This window comes from Saimiri boliviensis, chromosome 4 (genome assembly GCF_048565385.1).
Source record: "Saimiri boliviensis isolate mSaiBol1 chromosome 4, mSaiBol1.pri, whole genome shotgun sequence".
Classification (NCBI taxonomy): domain Eukaryota; kingdom Metazoa; phylum Chordata; class Mammalia; order Primates; family Cebidae; genus Saimiri; species Saimiri boliviensis.
In genome coordinates this window covers 45,312,338-45,339,416 of record NC_133452.1, presented here as the reverse complement: position 1 = coordinate 45,339,416, position 27,079 = coordinate 45,312,338, and the positions used below count along the sequence as shown (strand labels likewise).

General features: G+C 36.1%; 1 protein-coding gene across 3 annotated transcripts in view; it reads left to right on the top strand.

The window, feature by feature from the left end:
* The window catches only part of NKAIN2 (sodium/potassium transporting ATPase interacting 2), a 1,036,037-nt gene that overhangs the window by 441,584 nt on the left and 567,374 nt on the right, over positions 1 to 27,079 (top strand). The gene's annotated exons all lie outside the window — the stretch shown is intronic.

Below are 27,079 nucleotides of genomic sequence, written 5' to 3'. Positions count from 1 at the left end.
AAATTTATTATATATTGCTCATATACTTCAAAAGCGAGTTAACTAATTATGCTTACTAAATCCCAAGGATTTTTAAAAGGCTCTTTTAATTTATGGATTTATGCTTCAAACATCATCACACATTCCTCAGTCTGTGTTGTACTTTATGATTAACCAAAAATAAACTGCCTTAAGTAGTTTATAATTTTATATGTAGAGCTATAATTTTGTATGTGTAAATATAACTTCTCGTAGCAGATTGAAGGGTAAAACCATATTTTATAATCCTAGTTCAATGCCACTCGGCATATATTAAGCACATTCTAAGTCGTGATTTACAATGAATTGCTTGGTTATACAGGCACACTTCTTGTCATATGGACCTATGATCTAAATCTAGTGGTAGACTAAGCAACTGATCTGCTTGCAAATATCAATATGCTAACACAAGACGAGGAAAAGGCACAATCATAGCAAACTTTCTCCTGTAATAGACATTATATAATCTCAAAGCATAACTATCCCATCAGAGCATCCTATTCTATATACAGATACTGGAAAATGAAGTGAGATTAACAGACAAGTAGAAGAAATGTTCTGAAGACAAAATGAGTTACTAAAATTTAGTTACTAAATCTCAGTAAATAATAAGAACTGTTGGCCTAGTTATTTTGAAAAGATATATTGAAATATATAAACAAAGGCAGAGCCTATGCTATACAATTAGCTACAATTTTTGAGCATCTACTATGAAGCCACAACATCTCTATAAACAGATTAGTCTAAGCTTGGAAAAGTTTGTTTCAGACACTAAATGGTAGTACCAGGATACGTGGTTTGCCTGACACCAAAGCTCCTGCTCTTTCCTCTGTTAAAATAAGTGGATTCTGCCAAATAATGGTCATTACAATGAATCAAAGGATGTCTTTGGTACTTGGGATAGTAGAGAGTGGGAGTGGCATAAGACTCTTTGTAGGGAGAGGTGTGGGGGTAGTCATATGAATCCCATGGCATTAAATCATTAAGGCAAATGTTTTATACATGTCAATTTATGGTCCATTTTCTCTCAATAAGAAGACAGGACAAGGCTTCCGTTTTTACTAGTATGATGGATTAGTTACCCTAAACACACTCTTCTTATTGAAACAATAAGATACTGGATAAAAATATTTCTAAAAATGTATTTAAATTCACTTTATGACCAGTACATATACACACACAACAGGGAATCCAAAGAGTACCACAATAAAGTGAAAGTTGAACCCATGGGATTTTAGCGAACACTCAGTCTAGCTTTCATCCTGAGGGTTTATGTTGAACTCTTGTGTCCTGGAGTTTCTTCTTTGAAGGCTACCTGAAGCACAGATAGCAGAAGTTAAAACTTAGAGCTGGCCAGATGTAGGGAAGCTGATATGAGATCTCAACAAAATGCTGGATTTTCAAAGGACTATAGCCTGTATAAAGGTGAATGAGAAAAAAGCCTTGTCACAGAAGAAGATAGCAAGGAAACTTTGCTGTTTTTTGACCTTGGTGATAGGATAAGGGGGACAGATGCACTTTGAGAATTCATAGCATACAATTTGTGCTGAGAACTCATAATCATGCAAAGCTTTATGTCAGTTTTTAATCCAAGTAAGATTACCTTGGGGGGCCGGGGCTGGATCTCAGACAAGAATTTAATTTAAAGTGATTCTTTACAAGGGGTGGGTGTCTAAGAACAACAAAGCAGACTGAAAGAGAATCAAATAGAATAAAATTCAATTATAATAACTGAAGTTAAAAACACAGTAATGAATTTAGCAAGTCAGAGATAAAGATATAAAGTAATGTTCAGGAAAATAGAATCAAAGTAATATAAATGCAGAATAAAGTCTAGAGTCACAAAAAGATAAACAATAGGAAGGAAAGATTAAAAGAGAGGATTGAGTGAAAGGTTATAATATTAAAATACCAAAAGCACTAGTAGAGAGAATAGGGAATGAATAATGGGTGCTATAGATGGAATGTTCAAGTCCCCTCAAATTCATGTGTTGAACCCAGTGTTCAATATCGGACAAAAGCCCTGTGAATGGAATTAGTGTCCTTGTAACAGAGGCCCCATGGAGATGCTTTCTCTTTCCTCCATGTGAGACTGTAGCTTGAAGATGGCCATTTATGAATCAGCACATGGGTACTCGCCAAACATCAAATCTGCTGGTTCCTTAATCATAGATTTTCCTGCCTCCCAAATGGTGAGGAATACATTTCTGTTATTTGTAAGCTGCTCAGTCTATGGTATTTTGTTATAGCAGCCTGAATTTCACAGAATTTTTAGAGCCCAGTCTTAAAATCTAGTAATCCCATATAATTCAAAGGAGAATAAATTAAAAAAAATAATTACAATTAGGCATATAATAATAAAATTATAGACTCCAAATACAAAGAGAATATTTTAAAAACATCCAGAAAATAATCACATCATATAAAATTACTGGCAATTTAATTGATGTCAGACTTCTCAATAGCAACAGTGAAAACAGTAAGACTGTAAAACAGTACCTTCAATCTACTAAGAGATAAGTCATTAACCTAGAATTCCAAACCCAGGAAATCTGTCTTGCTAACATTAGGTCAAAATTAAAATCTTTTAAACAACAAAGAAGTGAGAGAATTATCAATAAAATATATTCACTAAAGGAAAATCTGAAGGAAGTGTTTCAGATAAAAGGAATATGATTGCAATCAGAAGGTAGGAGGTAATGTTATGGGTATGTATGTAAGTATATCCAAGCAAATATTGAATAAATAAAAAACTATAATCCTAATTCATGAAGAGGAAAAGAGTAGAATAATGGACAAAAAATGACACACATGCTGAGAAGAGATGGCAGGAGGTCTTGATATTTAAGAACTTAATATAATCTGAAGAAAAAGATTATTATTTAAATGATGGCAAATAACGTATGAATTCTAAAACAGCTAAAGTAATCACTAAAAGAATAAACACAGATAAACTTGCTAAACAAGTAAAATTTAAAAATTGAATGGGGATCATCTATTGTTTTCAAATAGGACAATGGAAAAAAAAAGAGACTAGAAAACATAAAGTAAGTTTGTGGAAGTAGTAATACTGAAAGAAAGTGTGTAGAAATAATAATAAATTAACTAAACACTCCAGTTAAAAGAAAAGGATTGTAGGATTAGATTTTTCAAAACCCAGTAATATTCTGTTTTAACTTGAAATACAAGGAGACAGATTGAAACTAAAGAATGGAAAAACATAGACCATGTAAATTGTGTCCAAAAGAAAGGTAACATGTCTATATTCTTAGCATAAAACTTTTTTTATACATCAAAATATTTATAAAGAGAAGAAAAGACACGTCAAGCTTGGAAGAAGCTATTTCAGCAACATAACAAGCACCACAAAAAAAATATTAATTTACCAAATATGCAAACAACTTCTACTACTTAAGGAAAATACTAACTCAGTAGGCAAATGAACTAAAGAAGTAAGCTGATATTTTACAAAAGAGGAAATCAAAATTATTAATAATTATCTGTATAGATAGTAAAGCTCTTTAAAAGTCAGGAAAATGATCATTATATCCACACTGACAATCTATTATAAACCACCAGATTGGCAAATCTTACAAAGTTAGTCAATATTATTGGTATGTACTACTGGTGTATGAGTGTCAGTGAGGATGTAGAGCAAAGGGACCCTTCAATGTCCTCTGATAGGAATTCAAATTGATAGAACCCTTTGGAAAAATGTTTGATATTACCTAGTAAATATTGACGGTCTGTATGTCATACTGCCTAACAGTTCTACTTCTAAATATAAAGCCTATAGATATTCTTGAACCTGCAAAGAAGATATATATAAGAACATTTCCAACACAAATAAATGTTTTAGATGATGAATATGCTAATTATCCTGATTTGATCACTATACATTATATGTATTGAAACATCACTATGTACCCCATGAATATGTATAATTATTATTTGTCAATTAAAAATGAAATTTTAAAAAGAATATATATAGCAGTAATACTTGCGATAGTATGGGTGCAGATGCATACTCATACATGCTTCACATAGTCACACAAATATACATCAAAAATGAGAAACTAACCAGAAATCCATTAATAGTAGAATGGCAAATCAATGCCATATGCATCATTGAATGTTGGTTAAAAGTCTACAGCTAAATGTATCATATGACCAATATCAAAAGCATACTTTTGAGCAAAATATAAATCATAAAAAATTTCTAAACTATGAATAATTTCAATAATGAGCTTAAAATATGTGTTTAGTGATACAGGCGTGATGCTAAAACTACAAAGAAAGGAAAAGGAATCATTAATACAAATTTCAGGATCATCCTTACCTGAAGGAGGAAGATGAGATAATAAAAGGAAAATGGGGGTGGAGAGGCACACATGAAGACTTCTAACTTGCTGGCTATATTCTTTGTCTTGATAGATATTTTTATTATTTAAAAATATGTGTGTGCATGTATAACATGTATAACATAAATATATGTGTGTGTGAATGTATATATGACAAACCTTGGTGACAATTAGACATTAATTAAAGTACATTCCAAATTTATCAGTGTAGAACAGAAGAAGATACAGTTGCTTCTTCTTCCTCTTCACTTCAGTGTGGTGGTTAAAAACAGAATTACAGTTTCTGGGTTCAATCAACAACCTTTGTGATTTTAGGCGAGTTACTTAGCATCTCTGTGCCTCAGTATCCTTGTCTCTAAATTAAACATGATAATAATATCTAATTCATGAGGTTGTTAAAAGGCTTAAATGAGTTTACATTTGTAAAGCACTTAGAACAGTGCCTGATGCAGAACAAAAACTATGTTAGTTAAATAAAATTTATGGAAGTATATCCCTTTGTCTTGCCAATTGTAGTTCTGTACTTCTCAGAATTTCTAAGATAATAAAGAGAGGAAAAATACCAAATGGTATCTTGATTAGTTTTACAATGAATATATAGAATGACATGCTGGAGAACTGACATTTTTACATCATTGGCTTTTGAAGTTCATGAACATGGTCTACCCCTGTATTTATTTAAATTGGTCTTTTCTGTCAGTAATGTTTGTAAATTTCAATGTGGAAGCCTTGCACATTTTCCACTAATTTTATTTCTAGTTATTTGATAAATTCAGTATTACGTAAAATCTGTCTTTTATCAAAATGTCATTTTTAAATTATTGTTGTTACTGAATATAAACAACATTTGCTTTTGTATGTGGCAAGTTTGCCAACCCAACTTAAAACTTTTCTGTAGATTCTCTTTAATTGTTTGCTTAGGAAATCATGACTTTTGCAAATAGTGATGATGTTATTTATCTCCATATGAAGGGATTGAAAAATAAAATACGGATAAAGTTATATTTTCTAATCATTTCCTGCCAAAATAAAGCAAATCTAGGGTAATTTGTTAGTTTGGAGGCTGCTTTAAGTTCTCTGTAATCCAATAGTACTCTCTTTCTTGTGGTGAGGTATGTGTGTGTAAGTGTTCAATTATTACTATTATTTTTGAAAATAAGAAGTAAACCCTCCCTAAACTTTATTAGCATTCATTATAAAATTTGCATGGTGAGCCATGAATGCTCTTTGAAAGAATGCAATAGTATACCTGTTATTCTCCTAGTATATGTTGGTATGTGTTGATAATTCACTCTGTGACTTGGAAATCTTCTTTTCTTTTTGTATCATCTTCTCTATAATACTCATTGTTTATGTGCAGTGGTTCTTTTATTAAGTGTTCCTCCCTCCCTCCCTCCCTCCCTCCCTCCCTCCTTCCTTTCCATCTGTCTGTCTGTCTGTCTGTCTCACTCTGTCTCCCAGGCCAATGTGTAGTTGCACAATCTTGGCTCACTGCAACCTCCACCTTCCAGGTTGTCCAAGTGATGCTCCTGCCTCAGCCTCCTGAATAGCTGGGACTGCAGGCATGCAGCAACACACCCAGCTAATTTTGTGTTTTTAGTAGAGACAGGGTTTCAACATGTTGTTCTGGCTGGTCTGGAAATCCTGACATCAGATGATCCACCCACCTTGGCCTCCCAACGTGCTGGGATTACAGGAATGAGCCACTGTGCTTGGCCTAAGTATTCTACTTTTAATTGAAGTGCTTTTCCCAATCAAACAAATTCTCACTCCTGTTTTGTTATATTTCGCTAGCTGATGGTAAAGGGCATCCCTATGAGACCAACATCTGCCAAAGTACTGTACTTCATTTTATGAAGAGACTGGATTTTAGGAAATGGTGAATTGTCTTCTTACTTTTTGTGGTGGGAGGTACTAGAGAGTATAGTAGTGCTGTGCAGATTGATTTGCATTTTTTTATCCACTTGTGGTGGGCTTTGTTTCACTGTTTTATTATAAAAGCCAAAGTCATGTGAGTTATCCAAAAATGATATAATGTGACAAATATAGATATGATTTAGCCCAAGATAATGATTTTGAATATGAAGAAATCCTACATGAAGAACTTAGATGTCTTATTACATTACTTCATCATTAAAATGACACTAAAATTTCATGGCAGTTTCCTCTAAGCACTGTTTTCATCCTTAAATACTGAAATATTCTAAATCTAATATCAAAATATTAGAAACATTAAAACTAGGTAGTAAAATGCTTTAACAACCACAACAAAAAAAAGCATTACAAAAAAATAGTATAACGTAACATATGCTTCATCTCTTTTGATGAACACCTAAGTATTACTCTAATGTAGTCACCTCTATTTATAGTCAGCTTTCTATTGTGCTTAATAGCCTTTGTCGTTAAGTCTCCTGACTGCTTTAGTCCTCGAACTGAATGGAAGTCTCCTAAAATTGAGGCCAGGTGATGAATTAGCCTCCTTGGGTCCAATAGTGAACTAGTAGAGTCCGGTTGTCTAAACAGCTATTCCTGTTCAATTGCATCAGTGTGTTTCCCTCCAGGGTGATAATTGCTCAGACCATATTGTGGCTCATTTCTTTATAATGCCCATAACAGTGCTTTTTTAAGGGAAGGAATTGCATATTTTAGTGCTGTGATAAAATGCAAGAAGGCATGCTGCTATAATGTGGTTAGCCCCATCTTGTGTACAGCTCTGAACATTTGTATTTATGACAGCCATTTCACACTTGTATATTTGGGAAATGATGAAATGTTTATGTGCTCATATACCAGAATTTGTGATTTTTTTATATTCTGTTAAGAATAAAAACTACTTATCTAATTTCAAACATTTGTTTGAACAGTGTCTACCTGGGGGTGTAGGGAGAAGCAAAGTAGTTGTCTACCTCCTCACTCTGTAAAGATAATATGCATGTTAATTCATGCTGGTAGTTTGAATGAGGCACAGCTGCTGGATAACCATGTGATCCATCTATTTTGTGGAGAATGCCACATTTTTATTCAACAGTCATGGTGCAATAGAAGGAAAGCTTCCATTTTGTACATTTGTTACAAATAGAAAATAAAAGAAAGGGAGGCTCACCTATGAATACTGAATGAGGAAAAGCCTGTCACAGTCAGTGATCAGAATGTCCAAACTTCTTTGTGTTGCTCATTGATGCACAAACCACATGAATCGCTATTTGCTCAAACCATAATTGAAACCATTGCCACAGTCATAGCCAGTATAGGATGCTTACCTTAAAATATACTCTTACTTGTCCTTTGGTTTAGAAACCCCACAGTCTCTGTTCTGTTTTTGGTTCATCTACCCAAGATACAGACATTGTCGTGCTGGTGTCTTTGGGGCATCATGTCCTTGCTTAGTTTTCTGCTCTTCAAAACCTTTGCAGTCATAGGAGCAGCATCACCTTTATTTGAAGCTCCTCTCCACTGGACAAATAGATATGGAATAGAAAGTTGATTTCAGACATCCAATTAAATCACTCTCTTATAGGGGAAATTACCCCTTAGAGTGTTGACACGTTAGTCATTCTCAGCAAGTCAGTTGGCAAAAAGGAAGCCATTTAATCTTTGGGCTCTGAGGTCATCATTTGGGAAAAAATACTTTGAAGGTAGAGAAATGTTGTTGCAGCAAAAATCCAAAATGTCATCACCCACAGATACAGGTCATAAATGTATGTTAGGAAAACTACATTGGTTTATAATGAAGGTGACTTTCCTCTCACATATTTCTGAGAAAAATGAGATAGTTCAGGGAGCCCTTACATATCTATGTATAATTCATAAACTCGTTAAAGAATGAAAGGCACAATCTGATCAATTTTAAATTTAACCAACCACATTTGCCATTCAGAGCCCATAGGAAGGTAAACCAGGAAATAGATGCAAACTGGCAATCATTAATGCTGTTATGTGACTTCAGTGCCATTGCCAGAAATAGAGAACAGGAAGAAGAAAACACACAATTCTAAATCTGATAGTTCTGTCCTAGCAACGTTTCTTTTTCAGTAGTTTAGTATGATTAAGGGTAGATAGTCTTGGAAATTTGAAGAATTTAGTTTACAGTCTTTTCTCTAATGTTTGATCTTAGGCAATTTAGTTAAAATACCTGTGCCTCAGTTTCTTCATCTATGCAACAACTTAAGAGCCTATATCACAGTATTAGTGATTAGACGAAAGATATTTCTGATATATTGTAAGCACTAATAAACATTAGCAAATAGAATTTATTATGTGTGTCAAGAGGATAGAGTTTATCTTCATATCATTTTCTTGAGCAATGCCCTTCCTCCTGGGGTAAACAATGTTTCAATTAGCATTCTTTTTTTAAGTAAAATATTAGATGACAAATAATACACTTGGGAAAGCTATAACTTCTTTTAGAAGTAAGGGAGATAAATAAAATCTTATGCCTGAGATCTCTGATGCTTTCCTCTAAGGCAGTGTCACTGACTGGGTTTTGTTTTTTGTTTTATTTTTATTTTTATTTTTTTCACCAGAGGACCAATTTCCACACTTCTAATCAGACTGGTCATGCAAAAAGCCCATTCTCTTGTCAAAATGGATGAAAGCAGATGACTGAAAAATTTTCAGCTAATTTTCTTTTTTATCATTTCTGTTACACTGAACTAACCAAAAGGTAAAACATTCTCTGGGGATCTCTAACCTCAAGACTTGGTTGCTCTTGCATGCACCTTTGAAAATGCTCCACTGACAGAAACTCCTAACTGATAGAGCCAAGTTCCAGGTCTGTGATTTAAGATTTGCTTCAGGAATCAGGTTGCTCAAAATCCCTACAGCTCTTATGAGCTGAGAGTATGAAATTCATCTTTCAGCTCACCCAGAACTAATGTATTCGCCCAGTATTTTCTGAACAATGTGCTTTATCTTGGAGTCTAACATATTCGAGACTTCTTGATTATAAAATTAGGAATTATTTATGTAAATGAAAACTCAAATTTCCTGTACCATTTATGAAAGCCCATTTGAAATACAACATAACCTAATACAATTTAGGTAAGACCTAAAAAGGTCTACTCTAATTTCCAGTATATTAAGGGAAAAATAGTTTGAAATAGAGATGAGTTTGCACTTCCATTCCCATTTCAAAACCTAGCAAATGCTTATAAAGCACTCTCTTGTGGCCAGCACATCTCTATGCACTGGACATATATTAATTCATTTAATTCTTTTTTTTTTTCTTTTTTGAGATGAAGTTTCACTCTTGTTGCCCAGGCTGGAGTGCAGTGGCATGGTCTCAGCTCACTGCAACCTCTGCCTCTGGGGTTCAAGTGATTCTCCTGCCTTAGCCTCCTGAGTAGCTGAGCTTACAGGCACATGCCACCCAGCCCAGCTAATTTTTTGTATTTTTAGCGGAGACAGAATTTCACCGTGTTGGCTAGGCTGATCTCGAACTCCTGACCTCAGGTGATCCACCTGCCTCGGCCTCCCAAAATGCTGGGATTACAGCTGCAAGCCCGTAATTAATTCATTTAATTATTAAACAGTCATATGAAGTAGATGGTATTGTTATATTAGTTTTAAAGATGAAAAACACCTGAAGTGTAGAAAGAGTAATTAAATTGGTCAGAGTCACACAATTGCTGAGTGGTAAAGCTAGGACTTTACCTAGCATGGTCCAAAGCCTACACTCACACAACTCTGTAGATTTGTATATCTGCATTATTTAGTTGTTTCAGTGTGCCCTGTGACAGCAAGAAATGAAGGATCAGAACTTGAATTATGGAGGTGATCTTCATTGATTAATTTCTTCCTTCATTCATTTTTGGTACAACTGCTTGTACTGAAACTCTAAAGTTAAAGTATTATAAAAAGATTTATTTTCTTAGCTTCTTATTTTAGTCCATCCAGGGAACTGCGGAAAGCAAAACGATTACTTGAAACTGTAATATCTAATAATATAATACTGACAGGACTTGAAGCTATACGGTGCAGAGTTTAAGAACATAACTTTGGAACCAGTTAGACTTTCAGACAAGTTACTTAACCTCTCTGGGCACTAATTTTCTCAAACTACAAAATATGGAAAATAACAGTTTTCATCACATAAGATTGTTTCAAAGAGGAAATTAAATAGTATGTATGTAACAAGTATGAATCTCAGGTAGGCCGAAGCTATCTTCTTCACTTTCTACAGAACAACTTAATTTCTTCTTATAACTTTTATTCTGCTTGACTGGTGACAAATTTAACCTTAGTCATTAGGGGAGGTTTTCTCATCCATCCAGTCCGGTCAAGGTTCCATTAACTTACACAGTTCCAAGGCATTTTGAGAGCAGATGTTCCTCCAATGATATATATCATTAGGTAATTAAAATTTTCTCAATTTTCCGTTAAGTACTTTGTAAATCCAGATGAAAGCCCAGCCTCTTATCCAAGCTGGGGTTCCTGAGCCCATTTGTATAGATGTTGCATGGAGGTGGTTATTGAGGAGGGCTTTACCTCAGTACACCACTGACGCATCCATCATTCCTGTCTGTCTGCTTCTTCAAGTCTGCTGACTTCCTGTTGATTACATACTCTGTGTGGCACTCTCTACTTCAGAGCTCTTCTCAACCATTTTCCCTCCTTGTCTTGTTTCTTATGTCAAGTCTTGTTTCTCCTTGACCTTATTTCTTAGATCACAGTGTAGAAGCAATGAGTTATCCTGTACTCTGGAGACCCATAGAGACCTCTTTCATCCTGTGGCTCCCTGCATCCTTGATGAAAGCTTTCTAATCTTTGGTGATGTGGAGTGTGTTTGTATGGGAGGACAAAGGCAGCATGATCCTCTGGAATCTCTTTTCTTATAAGGGCACAGCCTCTTTATACAAATTTTCAAGTAATTCACTGGCTGTTTCTAATCCTATCCCTTCCTTTCACCTCCCCAAGGCAAGAATGAAAGTACCCAGTACCTAGACAATGGAGATTACTGAAAAGTGATAATAAAATATTAGAAGGAAAAAAATACAAATAAATACCTTAAAATTCCCACTGAAACACATAGATTTCGATCTAGGTCCTGCTGCTTACTACCCAGAAAGCTAGTCACCGAGACAATAAGTATTGCCAGGGAAGAAGACTTTATTTAAATGCTGCAGCCAAGGACGATGGGAGATCTCGTTCAAATTGGAATAAAACTAGGAATTTATATAGTGGGTAAAGAATACAACTACATGTGAGTAAACGGAAGTCAGAGAGGAGTACAGAAACCATGAGGATGAGAGGCCTGGCATTTCATTGTCTGTGTGTCGTGGTCTGGTGAGTTTCAGCCCCTTGATACTCTCTGGGAGGGCTGAGAGTCACTTTTCTTAAAAAAGAACTCAGGTTAGACAAATGTAAGCTTCAGGCTTCCAAACCAAGAAAGTCCATTTCTATGTTTATTTTAAAAGACTATTAACATCAGTTCTATGGGCCAGTTTCAAAATATCAACCAGTATCACCTAAGGATTTGGTGTGGATAGGCTTGTACTCAGTAAGTGGTTGCTTTCCTGACTACTAGTCTTGCTGTCATTGTTAGTATTGATAATAGGTAAAGAATACATGGAAAAACAGAACCACTGCAGACCAGAAGCAGAAGAACTTGTACCTTTAAAATCAAGCCCAAGGCAGAGTGAGTCCTCTTTCTGTCTCTGAAGGCTGCTGATACCTAGTACTATTATGGTGGTTCTTAGCTATCTAGAGCCATGCTGCAGGTGGAGTGATCTCCCTGGACACCTCTTTTTTTTCACCTTTTCATCATTCCTCAAGCTTATACACAAAACTAAAGGGTTGTGGGGCCATTCTGTGAATAAGACACTCTAATGCCAAGGGATTTCTGCTTTCTGACAAAATATAAATTAGATCGAATGATTAATATTCTTGATTGATTCTAATTGATTATGATTGTGCTGAAGATAATGAACTCAATGATTAGTAATGATTGCATAGCTAGTTAGAATTAGAACTGCATAGATAAATCACTATAGCAACAAGTAAGTGCCTTTCCTTTTAACACTTTTGTTATGTCCAAAAAATCGTTTTCATAATGGAGATTCATTTAGTTCTTCAGCAGTATATATTGAGCACCCTATGAAATGTTAAGCACTGTTGTACCAACTAAGTATATGTTTGTAAGTCATAGCGAAAAATCTCAGCCTTCATGGAGCTTACATTCTAGTGGAGAAGATGAGAAATCATTAAGATAAAAAAGCATGCATAATGTGTTAGATGATGTTAAATGCAAACGAGAAATAATAAAGCAGAAATGGGAAATTTGCAATGTGTGGTCAAGATGAGATTGTAATTTTAGACAGTGACCAGAAAGTTCTTAATGAGATGATGACTTTTGAGTAAATCACTGAAGGACGTGAGAGAGTAAACCACACTGGTATCTGGGAAAATGGTTCTCCAGGCAGACAGGACAGAGCACATATAAGTGCTGAGGCAGGAGAATGCCTGCTGTGTTCAAGAATCAGCAAGGAGACCTAGTGGAGTGAATTGCAGGGGTGAGGTATAGGAGAGAAGGGGTCGGTGAGACCATTCAGGAGGAGACTTGGGCCATTTGCAGGTGTTCCTTTTATTCAGAGATGGGAAGCCACTGGAGAACAATTAGCAGAGGGGTGACATGATTTTATTACATTTTAAGAGGATTACTCTGGCTTTTATCCTGTAAATAGAGTACAAAAGAACAAGATGAAGAAGTCTCTAATTTATGAGCTGTTGTAGAGAAAATTTTGATGTAGTTGAGACCCATCGAATTCTAATTCTATGAATTCTCCTTTTACTGCACTGCAGTCTGGGAATTTTGAGAATTGAAATTATAACTTTTACATTTGTACTTACATCCACTCAACACTCAATAATTGTGCTGAGAGTAATATGTGTGGGATGCAGTTCCTGGCCCTGTGAGAAATACTGTGATGAACTAGAGAGGACAGCCACAAGAAATTCTCATTTCAGAAGCTGTGATATAACCTGCAAATGTTAGACTTCTAGAACAGTTATAGAGACGGAAAATAGCATAAAGGATTGACTACAGTAATGTGGTGGTTCACATCTCTGGGAAAAACTCTGAGGCCAAAACTGTCATCTAAAAATATTTCAGATAGGAGAAATAAACAGATAAGCTGTAATACAATCTCATCTGTTTCACTTTTGTATCCTTGTTTTCATTTTGCTTTCTAGCTATCTTTCTTTTTATTCCTATGCAAGGAAACTAAGCATGTTGACCTCCATTACTCATGGCCTTAACTGATCAATTTGCCAAATCACTAAGTTTACAGACTACCCACTTTCCATTTCAAATTATCAAGGAATTATCACTTCAATAATGTTAGTTACCTGCTTCACATGTTTGGATCCCTCAGACCATGAGGGATCTACCTTAGTAACAACCTAGGTGACTGTCATAGTCATTGAGCTATAGTTGAACTGCAGCTGTTAAATGGAAAGCATTCTACCACATTAATAATTGAGGTTTAAATGGCAATTTGAGGCCAGACGCAGTGGCTGACACCTGTAAACCCAGCACTTTGTGAGGCCAAGGTGGGCGAATCACTTGAGGTCAGGAGTTCAAGACCAGCCTGGCCAACATGGCAAAACCCCGTCCATAATGTAAACACAAAAATCAGCAGGGCGTTGTACTGTGTACCTGTTATCCCAGCTACTCAGGAGACTGAGTCAGGAGAATCACTTGAACCCGTGAGGCAGAGGTTGCAGTGAGCGAGATCACACCACTGCTCTCCAGCCTGGGTGAAAGACCGAGACTCCATCTAAAAAAAATAAAAATAAAACAATAAATTGAAAATAAATGGCAATTTGGAATGGGAACAGCCTAATATCCATGCTTTCTTTTTTTCTCCTTGGGCTGGGTTAAGGGTCTCTCCTCTGCTTGTCTGGCACCCAATAGGTGCCTATGTTAGTGGAATGTATCAAAATGAACTGAATATTTGCCTGTGCAACTGTGCCACCTCTTTGAGGGCCATGTCAGGTGTTAGTCACACCTATTCCTGACCACCACAGGGCCTGACAGATGTCAGTTGTTCCACAAATGTTTATTGCATTAAACTGTTGAACTGACTGCTAATATGGTACTTGGGTGACTTTCTTATGGAAGGCAAATAGACTTCGAATAATTGTTTTTGAGTGTCAAATATTTATCAAATATCATGCACTCATAATCTAAGGACGCATCAAACTCCATTGCCATCCTGGAAGAGCCCAAAGTCCAGTGGGGGAGAGAGACTTGAAAACTCATATTTGTGACGTGGAGATGTGACTATAATGAGTTTAATCTGAGAATTAGACAGCACAGGGAAGGGCCACTCATTTCTCTTGAAACTGCAGCAGGATTCACTGAAAAAGTCTAATAAAGAGCTTGAAGAGTGGAAATTGCTTTGTCTTATAAAGAAGAGTTGGAAACTTATTACAGGAAATGCACAGCAGATATTGAAAGCTCTAGAGGTATGAAAGTAAAAATGCTGTCAATTCCTAAAATAGTTTAGGCCTTGTTTGTGAACATATTGGGTGAGTGGGATGCAAGCTTAAGCCAAAAGCTAAAGGGATTTATCACATATGAGAATGAATTTAAATGTATAGATTGGTGAAAAAAAAAAGGAAAGTTATATAAAAACGAGAGGCTAGAATTACATTTTAGAAAGATCATTTTGGTGACATGTGGAGGAATGGATTAGAAAAGGAAAAGACCAAAAACTGTAAAAACAGGTTAATAACAAGCAATGATCGGACCTCACATAGTGCCATGCTGTGGTTGCAAATGTGGACCTGATCCAACCTGTCTGGGTTTGCCTTCTGGTCTCCAAGACCAGAAGGTTAAGTAACCTTGAGCAAGTTACTTAACAACCTGGTGCTTCAGTTTTTTCATCTGCATAAGGTGAATAATAGGGAAAGCTGTATAAGGGATATTATAAGTATTAAATTAATGAAGCATATAAAGTTCGTGACAAAGAGTAATCATTTAGTAAGTGTTGCTTGTTATAATTAAAATCTCATTGGAATATCATAAACATTCTGCGAGGAAGATACAGTGTTTATACTCATAAATACTAAGGCTTCTAGGGTTTAAGTAACTATAATGGCTAGATACTATATTTCATACATTTGCATATTAAGTACACATACAAGCAGTCATAAGACAATGAGTAAAATACAAGTTTATTAGTTACTAATATCTATCAGTGGATCTTGAATTTGATAGACTTATTAAAATCATGCAGTCACGAAGCTCTCATTCCCTTTAGATTTTTGCTGTAAATTTAGAAGTTTAGAGTATAACTGAAGCAACCACATGGCATCTTTAAGAAACAAGGTTTGGGACTATACAGCAGAAAAGTGTAGAATATAAATGATAACATTTCCTCATTGGCCTTGCTCAGCTGACACAAGCCTCAGTCTGCCTGACTCTACCTATATTTCTCCTGTCAACTGAAGAGATACTCTGTAGACTCTTAGTTTCATAACATGTCCATGTTAATACATTTTATGAAGTGACATGTCTTGTGAAGAAGAAAAAAAAATCATTACATAGTTAATTCCTAGTCTTCTATCATACCAACAGGCCAGATAAGGTCTAAGGTCTTAGAACTTGTTTGTAAACCATATCACATATGCTACTATAAATGTATGTTTGTTTCAATTTAAACAGCAGGTGACAACACCATCTGCCAGCTTAGCAATTGTATGTTCCTCATGGTTCTTTTAAGACATGTAGTTCTTTGTCGTACTGTTCCTCAGATAGGCATATCACTTGGTGAAAAGCGAAATTCAAATTTCAGAACCATCTATGCTTTTTCAAGGAATTTATATGGATGAGTTTCTGATGTGCAAACTATGGAATATGACCATTTTGAAGCACCTATCAGATAAATTTTCAGGAATTTGATGAAGAAGCAGATAAAAGTCTGTTTTCCTTTAGGATAAAGGAAATTGAATACCCTGTGGGTAAGTCCTAACTACATCTTCATATGTGTTGGACTTCCCCAGCTCATATGGGTTTAAGTCATCATAATTTATTTAGTAAAAGTGTTTTTTTATTTCTTAATTTTCATAAGAAAAATTTGTGTAGCAGAGGGAGCTGGAATGAGAAGCTATTTAAAATTGAAGAAGTGCATTAAAAATTACACACATTCAATATCTATTTAGTAGCATACCATTTAAACTCTTCTTTTGGATCGTGAATTCCACAGCCTCTAGTACACAGATGCTTCACCTTGTCTCCTGTATTCTAGTACACACATGCCTCACCTCATCCCTGTATTCTAGTATACAGATGCCTCACCTCATCTCCTGTATTCTAGTATACACATGCCTCACCTCATCGCTGTATTCTAGTACACACATGACTCACCTCACCTCCTGTATTCTAGTACACAGATGCCTCACCTAATCCCTGTATTCTAGTACACACATGCCTCACCTCATCCCTGTATTCTAGTACATAGATGCCTCACCTCATCCCTGTATTCTAGTACACACATGCCTCACCTCATCCCTGTATTCTAGTACACACATGCCTCACCTCATCCCTGTATTCTAGTACACACATGCCTCACCTCATCTCCTGTATTCTAGTACACAGATGCCTCACCTCATTCCTGTATTCTAGTACACACATGCCTCACCTCATTCCTGTATTCTAGTACACACATGACTCACCTCACCTCCTGTATTCTAGTACACAGATGCCTCACCTAATCCCTGTATTCTAGTACACACATGCCTCACCTCATCCCTGTATTCTAGTACACAGATGCCTCACCTCATCCCTGTATTCTAGTACACAGATGCCTCACCTCATTCCTGTATTCTAGTACACACATGCCTCACCTCATTCCTGTATTCTAGTACACACATGCCTCACCTCATTCCTGTATTCTAGTACACAGATGCCTCACCTAATCCCTGTATTCTAGTACACACATGCCTCACGTCATCCCTGTATTCTAGTACACACATGCCTCAGCTCATCCCTGTATTCTAGTACACATATGACTCACCTCATCTCCTGTATTCTAGTACACAGATGTCTCACCTCATCCCTGTATTCTAGTACACACATGCCTCACCTCATTCCTGTATTCTAGTACACAGATGCCTCACCTCATCCCCATATTCTAGTACACACATGCCTCACCTCATCCCTGTATTCTAGTACACACACGCCTTACCTCATCCCTGTATTCTAGCACACACATGCCTCACCTCATCCCTGTATTCTAGTACACACACGCCTTACCTCGTCTCCTGTATTCTAGTACACAGATGCCTCACCTCATCTCCTGTATTCTAGTACACAGACACCTCACCTCGTCTCCTGTATTCTAGTACACAGATGCCTCACACACCTATATTCACTCATCTACTCTTGCATCCTTCAGTGCTTAGTCTGGGAGATCTCCTAAAACATTACCTGGATGGCATGGAAAACAATAAGCCATAGTTGGCAAATACATATTAAACTTTGAAAGAATATTATTTTATACAGTTCTAAATTTTGGTTTGATTTTTGAGGGCAATCAAAAATTACATTTCTAATGAAAAATAAGTCTAATATAGAAAAAATCTATAGTTGGTTATTTCAACCAGCCATTTGCTTCTGATGAAATTGCTCTATAAAATAGATATAAAACCTCCTGTATCACTAAATCTTAATTACATTGTAGATTGTGGAAACGAGCACTACTCAGTAACCTTAGAAAAAGATTGGACCTCAAGTGGGGGAAGGATGCTGAATCACAGGTGCAATAGCCTTATCATTTTTGCATTTTTGTGAGAAATTCTTGATTAAGTCAATATCTAAGTATAGTTTTAAATTTTCAGTTGCTATTTTAAAATCTATATCTCATTCAGTGTTTCCTAATATTTAATAAAAATGTTTGAACTTGTGAGTTCCAGCTCTATAAAATGGTGACAAAAACAGCATTGCAATCTTTAATATGTTTAAAGTCTAGATATGTCATTTACAATTCATATATCATATTTTTATAATGTATTTGTTGATAGAAGTCACTGCATAAACTTTACTATTTATGCCGACCGATCCACATTCAAATTATGTGGGCATATATACTGTATTTATATTATATGGATATATACATGGATATAAACATGTAGATACAGAAATAGAAATAGATCTATATATGTACATATTCATTTTCAGAAGTCATTGAGACCTATAGCATTTGCTTTTTTTTTTCAAGTGACTTCATTCAAATACATTAAATTAATAGAAAGATACATGCTTTCTTTTTGTTAAACTTTACATCATGTCTGTGTATTAGGGTCATGTTTACTACTATCCATGACTATCTCCAACAATGGAAATAAACTTTGGAATAGTTTATAATTTTAAGATTATCCTACTCTTAGGAATATTAGAATATGGAAATACTATCTTCTTATGCTTTATTTTTAATACTGTTGTATATCAAATTTGTTTGAATAAGTTCAATTCAGGACATATAGCACATACTATTGTTGTAAAATATACCAATTTTAAAGCAAATACAAACTTAGAATTTTCAAAATGGATACACTGAAACAAATAGCATAAAATTGGCAATTTATTTTGTATTAAGATAACAGAAGGGAGTTTAGGCAATTTTATATGCCTTTTATCAAAAACCCCAGAAATATTTTCCTACAGAAAAACCATCAGTGTAAGTAATTAGTAGATTGTGCTTTAGTGACCGGGCTGCTTTCTAATTCTCACCATGATGCTACTCCATTCTCTATGCATTTACAGGGCAGTAATTACATATGAGACTTTAGACTATGCCAGGCCAGCAAGGCAGTCATCCCCCTTAGGATAAGTCAGAAAGGAAAGTGGCAAAAGAGTATAACACCTGAGTGATGTCATGCCAGCAAAACCCATGGACTTGGTAGAGCTCACCTGTAGCCAGGGGACTGGAGTCTGAGACTGTTTCCTTCAAAGTGAAATGTGAAATGTATTTTCAGTAAGTCAAATAAACCCAATCAAGAAGAATGGAAAAATAAACAAACAAAAAAAAAAAACAACAGAAAAACTCTGAGAGTAAAAAGCCAAAGTAGAAGGCAATACCATTATTTTGAGACTTAGTTATGATTTTTATTCTGTCTACTTTATTGTTCATATCTGAAGCAAAATACACTTTGTACAACTTACCAATATTTTTTGAATCCAAGCCATAACCTGTGACCCATAATACTCATGATGATTCTTTATATAAAGAAGCATTCTAAGAATTTTTATTGACAAATAATTTCCTATAAATTTTCTCTAAAATTTTTGAAGCATAATTTGTTAGGTCAAACTCTATGTATATGACTGAGATATGGCTGACTTCTCACATTATTTAACCCATATTTATCCCTCTGCCACCCAGACTGGAGTGCAGTCTCATGATATTGGCTCATGATAGCCTTGACTTCTTGAGCTCAACTGATACTCTCACCTTAGCCCCCCAAGTAGCTGGGACTACAAGCATGTGCCACCATGCCTGGCTAATCTTTGTAGTTTTGGTAGAGATGGGTATTTCACCAGTTTGCCCTGAGCTCAAATGATCCACCCACCTCAGTCTCTCAAAGTGCTGGGATTACAGGCATGACCCACCACATCTGGGCTAATTTAATTGAACTTTTTACCAATGACATTTTTACCACTTGGCCAGCCTCTCCCCAAGATGTGTAACTGATTTTAAATAGGAGTAGAGACACCTTCAAGGTGTTAAGACATTCATACATACCTACATTACTTTAATGTTGCTTAGCATATTGTGATAATATAAAATTGGACAGGAGAGTATGGGCTTCAGTTATCAGGTCTATACAGATAAAGATATGGATATAGATATACACAGTACATGGATATAGATGTAAACATGTAGATACATAGATTCACATACACAATTCTCAGACTTAATGATTATATATTTAAAATATAAGGTAAAGGACTACTTAATCATCCTGCTCAGGCTTCATCTTTTTCTTCTGTGATTAGTGAACTTGAATTAATAAACTCCAATCTAGTGATAAAGAGAGTTTATAAAGATAGAAAAGACATTTTAACTTTTAGAAACCTTCTACTCTGGCAAAATAAAATGTTAAATCTAAGGAAGCTTTGCCAACAAACTGTCTTTACGATATCTTCTGAAAGGGTCATATTGGCTGTCAGAACTCTGAAGAACAATACAGCTCTAGAACCTGATAATTATTCCTGCTGAGATTGTCAAGCAAGGACAAATGGATGTAGAGGTTCCTGATTAATTATTTATCCAAGACAAGAAAAATGCTTGATAACTTTCACAAAGTTAACACCATTTTCATGAAAGACATCAGGTATGCTAACTGCTGCCACTCTTCAGGCTTCTGTTTCCTCCAAGGTGTGGGCTGTTGGTCAGAATGTATTTTCCAGCCAGACACCGTGGCTCATGCCTTTTATCCCAGCACTTTGGGAGGCCAAGGTGGGTTGATCACCTGAGTTCAGAAGTTCAAGACCAGCATGGCCAACATGCAAATCATGTCTCTTTAAAAAAAAAGAAATGTATTTTTTCCTAAACCACATCACAAATTAGGTTCTACAGAATTATTTGAATGCTCTAGATTATGGTATAATACAGTGGATATATTATAATTTTTACACAGAATTATAAGAAATATGTTGCTTATCACAAAATAAACTTCTCAAACTTTTCTTTAGACATTGGAACTAGTAGTCAGTAAAATATGTCAGATATATATTAAATATTAAATGTATTATTCTATTATTATATATTAAATATTTTTAAAGCAGTGATAGATACTTATCTGATATATTTGACTTTAATTCAAATATAAACTACTCAATATAGAATTAAGGATTCATTTGTGTATGAAGTCACTGGTTGAAGCTTTGCCTTTTTTTTGGCATGAAAAATATCCTTAATTTATTGTCTATGAAGCTTCAAGTGTTGATTTCTTCACAGCGGAGTAAGAACTTAAAAGACTTGTAAAATCATTTGGGAAGATAATCCTTTTATATCTTAATCATTGTTTTTCCAGCCTTTAGAAACTCATGTTATGCCTTTATGCAGTCTTTTTCGTATGTTTAAACTTCGTTTTTATTTTTTAAAACTATTTTTCCACTCGTAAGTCCATTCTATATGTAATAATTAAGTCATGTATTAAGCAAAACTGATATAACTAGGCTTGCATTTGTGTTTACAATAAGCATCATGTAAACATACAATTCTAGTGATGAGAGACAACACAGGCAAGCATAACTTACTCTAGGTGTGCATGAAATTCAACTGACCAGAGCAGAAGTATGTGTAAGTCCTCTGGGAAGCCCACTATCTGTAAGAACATCTGCTACATGATACTGAACTCAAGACATCAGTGTAATATTCATATTTGTAAGTAGTTCTATGCTCTAGACAGTTCCTGAGTAAACTGGACCACTTAAAGAAATTTAGTGTTCAATTTTTTTCTCCCAATAGTAGTATCAGTTGCTTCCGAGGCAGTGTCTTAACTTTTCCCGTGGGCAATAGAAGGAAACAGTGTGTCGTTAGCAGATAGAAGACTGACAGCGTTGCAGCAATGTAATATCATGCTGAGCACTACGTGAAGTGGAAAAAACACTCTATTACTTACACATTTTTATTAGCTGGTGTTTTGTGTTGTTTTATCACACTTATTGATAAACCCACTGAAAAGAAATGACATGATGAGTTCACAGGACTAGAAAAATCATAGTTGAAAGCAAAATATAATGAAATATATATATATGTACAAACATTTGTATGTATTACAACCTACATATTTTATGTATATACACATTTATTCTAGATATGCAGTATCTACATATGCAGCATATAAATTTTAAAACCACCTCTGAAGGGATATCATAATGGTTCAAACTTTGGGCTCTAGACAAATCATCATTACCAATTAACAGCCATATAACCTTGGTCAAATTAATCTTTCCCTCTGCCTCAGTTTTCTCATATTTAAAATGGAGATAATATTCCTACATCATACTATTGCCTACCTTATTAAATAAGTTCATATGTACAAAATGCTTAAAGTAATGCTGTTAACAGTAATAGTAATATATAAAATATGTGCACACATAGAGGAAGCATATATAAAATTTAGCAGTGCTTGAAATGCTTTGAATTTTCATGGTTAAGGTGCCTTGACAAAACTTACCATTTTGTGTCTGTACCACTTATCTATGCTGCATTAAAACAGTCCGTGGTAGAACTCCTAAAGCTGATAGAAAATATCATGTCTTATTACATTCACCCATGGAAAGCCACAGACACCTCTGTCAACAGGAAAACAAATATTATGACTATGTCTTTTCAGAACAGCATCTCCATATCTGTGTTGAATTCAATACTATGGTTACTTTAAAGGGCACAGGAGACATGGTATTTACCATGCTAGAAATAGTGTGCCTCACAAAAAATTCTAAAATGTCTCTGCAGCCATCTAAAATCATAGTCTCTTGTAGTTCTAGTGGCGATTTCTCTTTCCTTCTTTTCTTTCATTTGTCTTTTCTTTTCTTTCTTTTTTTCTTTCTGTTCATTCTTTTCTTTCTTTCTTTTTCTTTCTTTCTTTCTTTCCTTCTTTCTTTCTTTCGAGACATAGTTTCACTCTTGACATCCAGGCTGTAGTGCAATGGTGTGACCTCGGCTCACTGCAATCTCCAACTCCCAGGTTCAAGCGATTCTCCTGCCTCAACCTCCTAAGTAGCTGGGATTACAGGCACCTGCCACCACACCAGGTGCCTGTAATCCCATATAAATCCCATATAAAATAATTTTTGTATTTTAGTAGAGATGGGGTTTCACCATGTTGGCCAGGCTGGTCTCAAGCTCCTGACCTCAGGTGATCCAACCACCTTGGCCTCTTAAAGTGCTGGAATTACAGCCATGAGCCACTGCACCCAGCCTCTAATTGCAATTTCTGAGACACTGCTACAGTGACTATCAGTATGTGGTAGTGATCTCGGTAACGTTTCTGCTTTCATTTCAGCTCTTGATTGGCCTTTAGCAGTCAGAGTAAGTGAGGCTGTCATTTCATCTCCCGTGCTTATGAAATTGAATTTTACAAAAGAGACGTCACCTAGAGTTTGAGAGGTTTGATTGACAATCTCCATATAGCAGCCTTGCTCTAGTCAAAGAAACACTGTCTTGAAACCCCTGGTGATGCCTTTGCATGAGGAGGGAAAGAGCAGATGGGAGGGAAGGGAGACAGAGGAGACATCAGCATGCAGGTCACTATGACATCTCCTCCTTCTCCTGACGACAACAGCCCACACACTTCCACCTGCAATTCTATTAAATATACTATCTGCATGACAGGAAATAGCTCATGATGGTAATGACATTGTTAATTCACTGCCTCAAATGGGTGGAGGGCAGCTAAAAGGGGGAGAGCAGGGCTATTGGAGTGGCATTTTACCTTGCTTTGAATTCTTAAAATAAAAATGTAAACAAGACACACAAATATTTATGAAGACCCAAATGGAAAGCTGTCTGTATGTTGTTTCTCTGATAATGATATATGAGGCATATTTTTGGCCTCTTTATCAGCTTTTTAGAAAAAAAATCTGCATTTTTACCTAGTTGACAAATTTCAAATTCTCCAGATGGCAGCCTTAATATGTTTAATATGATTGTACTGTTAAAAAATAGCAATCTAGTTTTTTCTAGAGAAAGTCATTTGCTATGAGAAAGCAATACCATATGATACATGAAAATAAGTACACTGCAAGCTATTTTTATTTGGCTTTTACTGAGCTCTCAATGAATACAAAATCAGCACCAAACAAATAGATGCTGCTGATGATAAACCTACCAACTTATGCTACCCAATTCCTAAAGTTCCTATTAATATATAGGCAACCCATCCCTCATCTGCTTTTCTATGTACTGGTAATTTAGCCACATACTGAGATTTCTGTTTGTGTATACTTGCTAAATAAACAGTAAGAGAGATGGAAATGGATTGGAACATATAGATCCATGGAAAGACTATCATTTGAACAGCTACACCTGGACTTTCTTGAGTATTTTGAAATTTTCTGCCCCAAAATCCATTTGGCTTTTTGTCCTCACCCAAATCTCATCTCAAATATAATCCCTGTGTGTCAAGGGAGGGACCTGGTGGGAGGTTGGAGCTGGCTGGATCCCAGCTGTGGTTTCCCCCATGCTGTTCTTGTGATAGTGAATGAGTTCTCACAGATCTGATGGATTTATAAGTGGCAGCTTTTCTTTGCTGTCTCTCTCCTGCCTCCATGTAAAAGGTGCCTTGCTTCTCCTTCCCCTTTCTCCATGCTTGTAAGTTTCCTGAGGTCTCACTGGCCATGCAGAACTATGAGTCAATTGAACCTCCTTTCTTTATAAATTACCCAGTCTCAGGTAGTATCTTTGTAGCAGTGTGAAAATTGACTAATACAGTGAATTGGTACCAGCAGAATAGGAAGTTGCTATAAAGATAACATGAAAATGTGGGATTAGGTAACAGACAGAAGTTGGAACAATTTGGAGGTCTTATAAGAAGACAGGAATATGTGGGAAAATTTGGAACTTCCTGGAGACTTGTTGAATGGTTTTGACTAAAATGCTGATGGTGATACAGAAAATGAAATACAGGCTGAGGTGATCTCAGATGGAGATGAGGAACTTATTAAGAACTGAAGTAAAGGTCATGCATGCTATATTTTAGCTAAGAGACTGGTGACGTTTTTCCCCAGCCCTAGAGATCTATGGAACTTTGAACTTGAGGGAGATAATTTAGGGGATCTGGCAGAAGAAATTTCTAAGCAGCAAAGCATTCAAGAAGTGACTTGGTTGATGTTAAAGCATTCAGTTATATGCACTCACAAAGAGATAGTTTGGAATGGAACTTATGTTTAAAAGGGAAGCAGAGCGTAAAAGTTCAGAAAATTTGCTGCCTGATAATGTAGTGGAAAAGAAAAACCCATTTTCTAGGGAGAAATTCAGAAATTTGCATAAGTAACAAGGAGCCAAATGGTAAGACAATGGGGAAAATGTCTCCAGGGCATGTCAGAGGTCTTCACAGCAGCCCATCCTATCACAAACACAGAGGCCTAGGAGGAAAATATGTAGTCATGGTCTGGTCCTAGGTCCCCACTGCTGTGTGCAGCCTCAGGACTTGGTGTCCTGCATCCCAGCGTTCCAGCTCTAGCCATGGCTAAGAGGGACCAAGGTAAAGCTCAGGCCATTATTTCAGAGTGCTCAAATCCCAAGATTTGGTGGCTTCCATATGGTGTTGAGCCTGTGGGTACTCAGAAGATAAGAGTTGAGCTTTGGGAAACTCTGCCTAGATTTCAGAGAATATATGAAAATGCCCGGATATTCATGCAGAGCTCCTCACACAGAGTTCCTACTGGCCCACTGCTTAGTGGAGTTGTGAGAAGAGGACCACTGTTCTCCAGACCCCATATGGTAGATCCATTGACATTTTGCACCATGAAACTGGAAAAGCCACAGCCACTCAGTGCCAGCTCATGAAAGCAGCATGGGGGCTGTACCCAGCAGAGCACAGGGGTAGAGCTGCTCAAGGCCTTGGGAGCCCACCCCTTGCATCATTGTGCCCTGGATGGGAGGCGTGGAGTCAAAAAAGATCACTTCAGAGATTTAAAATGTAATTACTGCCCTGCAGGGTTTCACACTTACATTGGGCCTGTGGCCACTTTGTTTTGCCGTATTTCTCGCATTTGAACTGGGGACATTTTCCCAATGCCTATACCCCCATTGTGTCTTAGAAATAACTAACTTGTTTTTTATTTTACAGCTCTTAGGTGGAAGAAACTTGCCTTGTTTAAGATGAGACTTTGAACTTGGACATTTGGGTTAATCCTGGAATGAGTTAAGACTTTGGGGGACTGTTGGGAAATCATGATCAGTTTTGAAATGTAAAAATACATGAGCTTTGGGAGAGATCAGAGGCAGAATGATATGGTTTGGCTTTGTGTCTCCAGCCAAATCTCTTCTTGAATTGTAATCTCCATGTAGAGGGAAGGACTTGGTGGGGGGTGATTGAATCCTGGGGGAAGTTTCCCCCGTGCTGTTCTCATGATAGTGAGTTCGTTCTCACAAGACTTGATGGTTTAATAAGTGGCAATTTTTCCTACTCTGTCTCTCCTGCTGCCATGTAAGACATGCCTTGCTTCCCCTTCACTTTCTATCATGATTGTAAGTTTCCTGAGGCCTCCAAGCCATCAGAATTGTGAGTTAATTAAACCTCCTTTCTTTACAAATTACCCAGTCTCAGGTAGTATCTTTATATCAGTGTGAAAATGGAATAATATACCATTTCAGACATTAGCATATATCATAGAATAAAACTAATTCTGTCAGATGACATGAATATGTCTGATTTATCTTATCACTGATTTGGGTTTCCACATCTGACTAGTACCTAAAATAGTGTATTGCATTGCTCAATACCTACAATACTCTATAATTGCTTGCAGAACATGTGATTTAAAAGCCCATGGCCACTGTCTTTCAAACATTAAGTATTTGTTTCTGTGTTATGAATATGTAACCAATTTATGTATTAGCTTGACCTTGTATCAGTTGAGACTCTTTTGTGAAGATGCTGAAAATTCAAGGTCAAATGGATGCATTATATTTTCCAACTCTTACCTGTCATGTACTTTGAGAGAGTCATGAAAACTACCT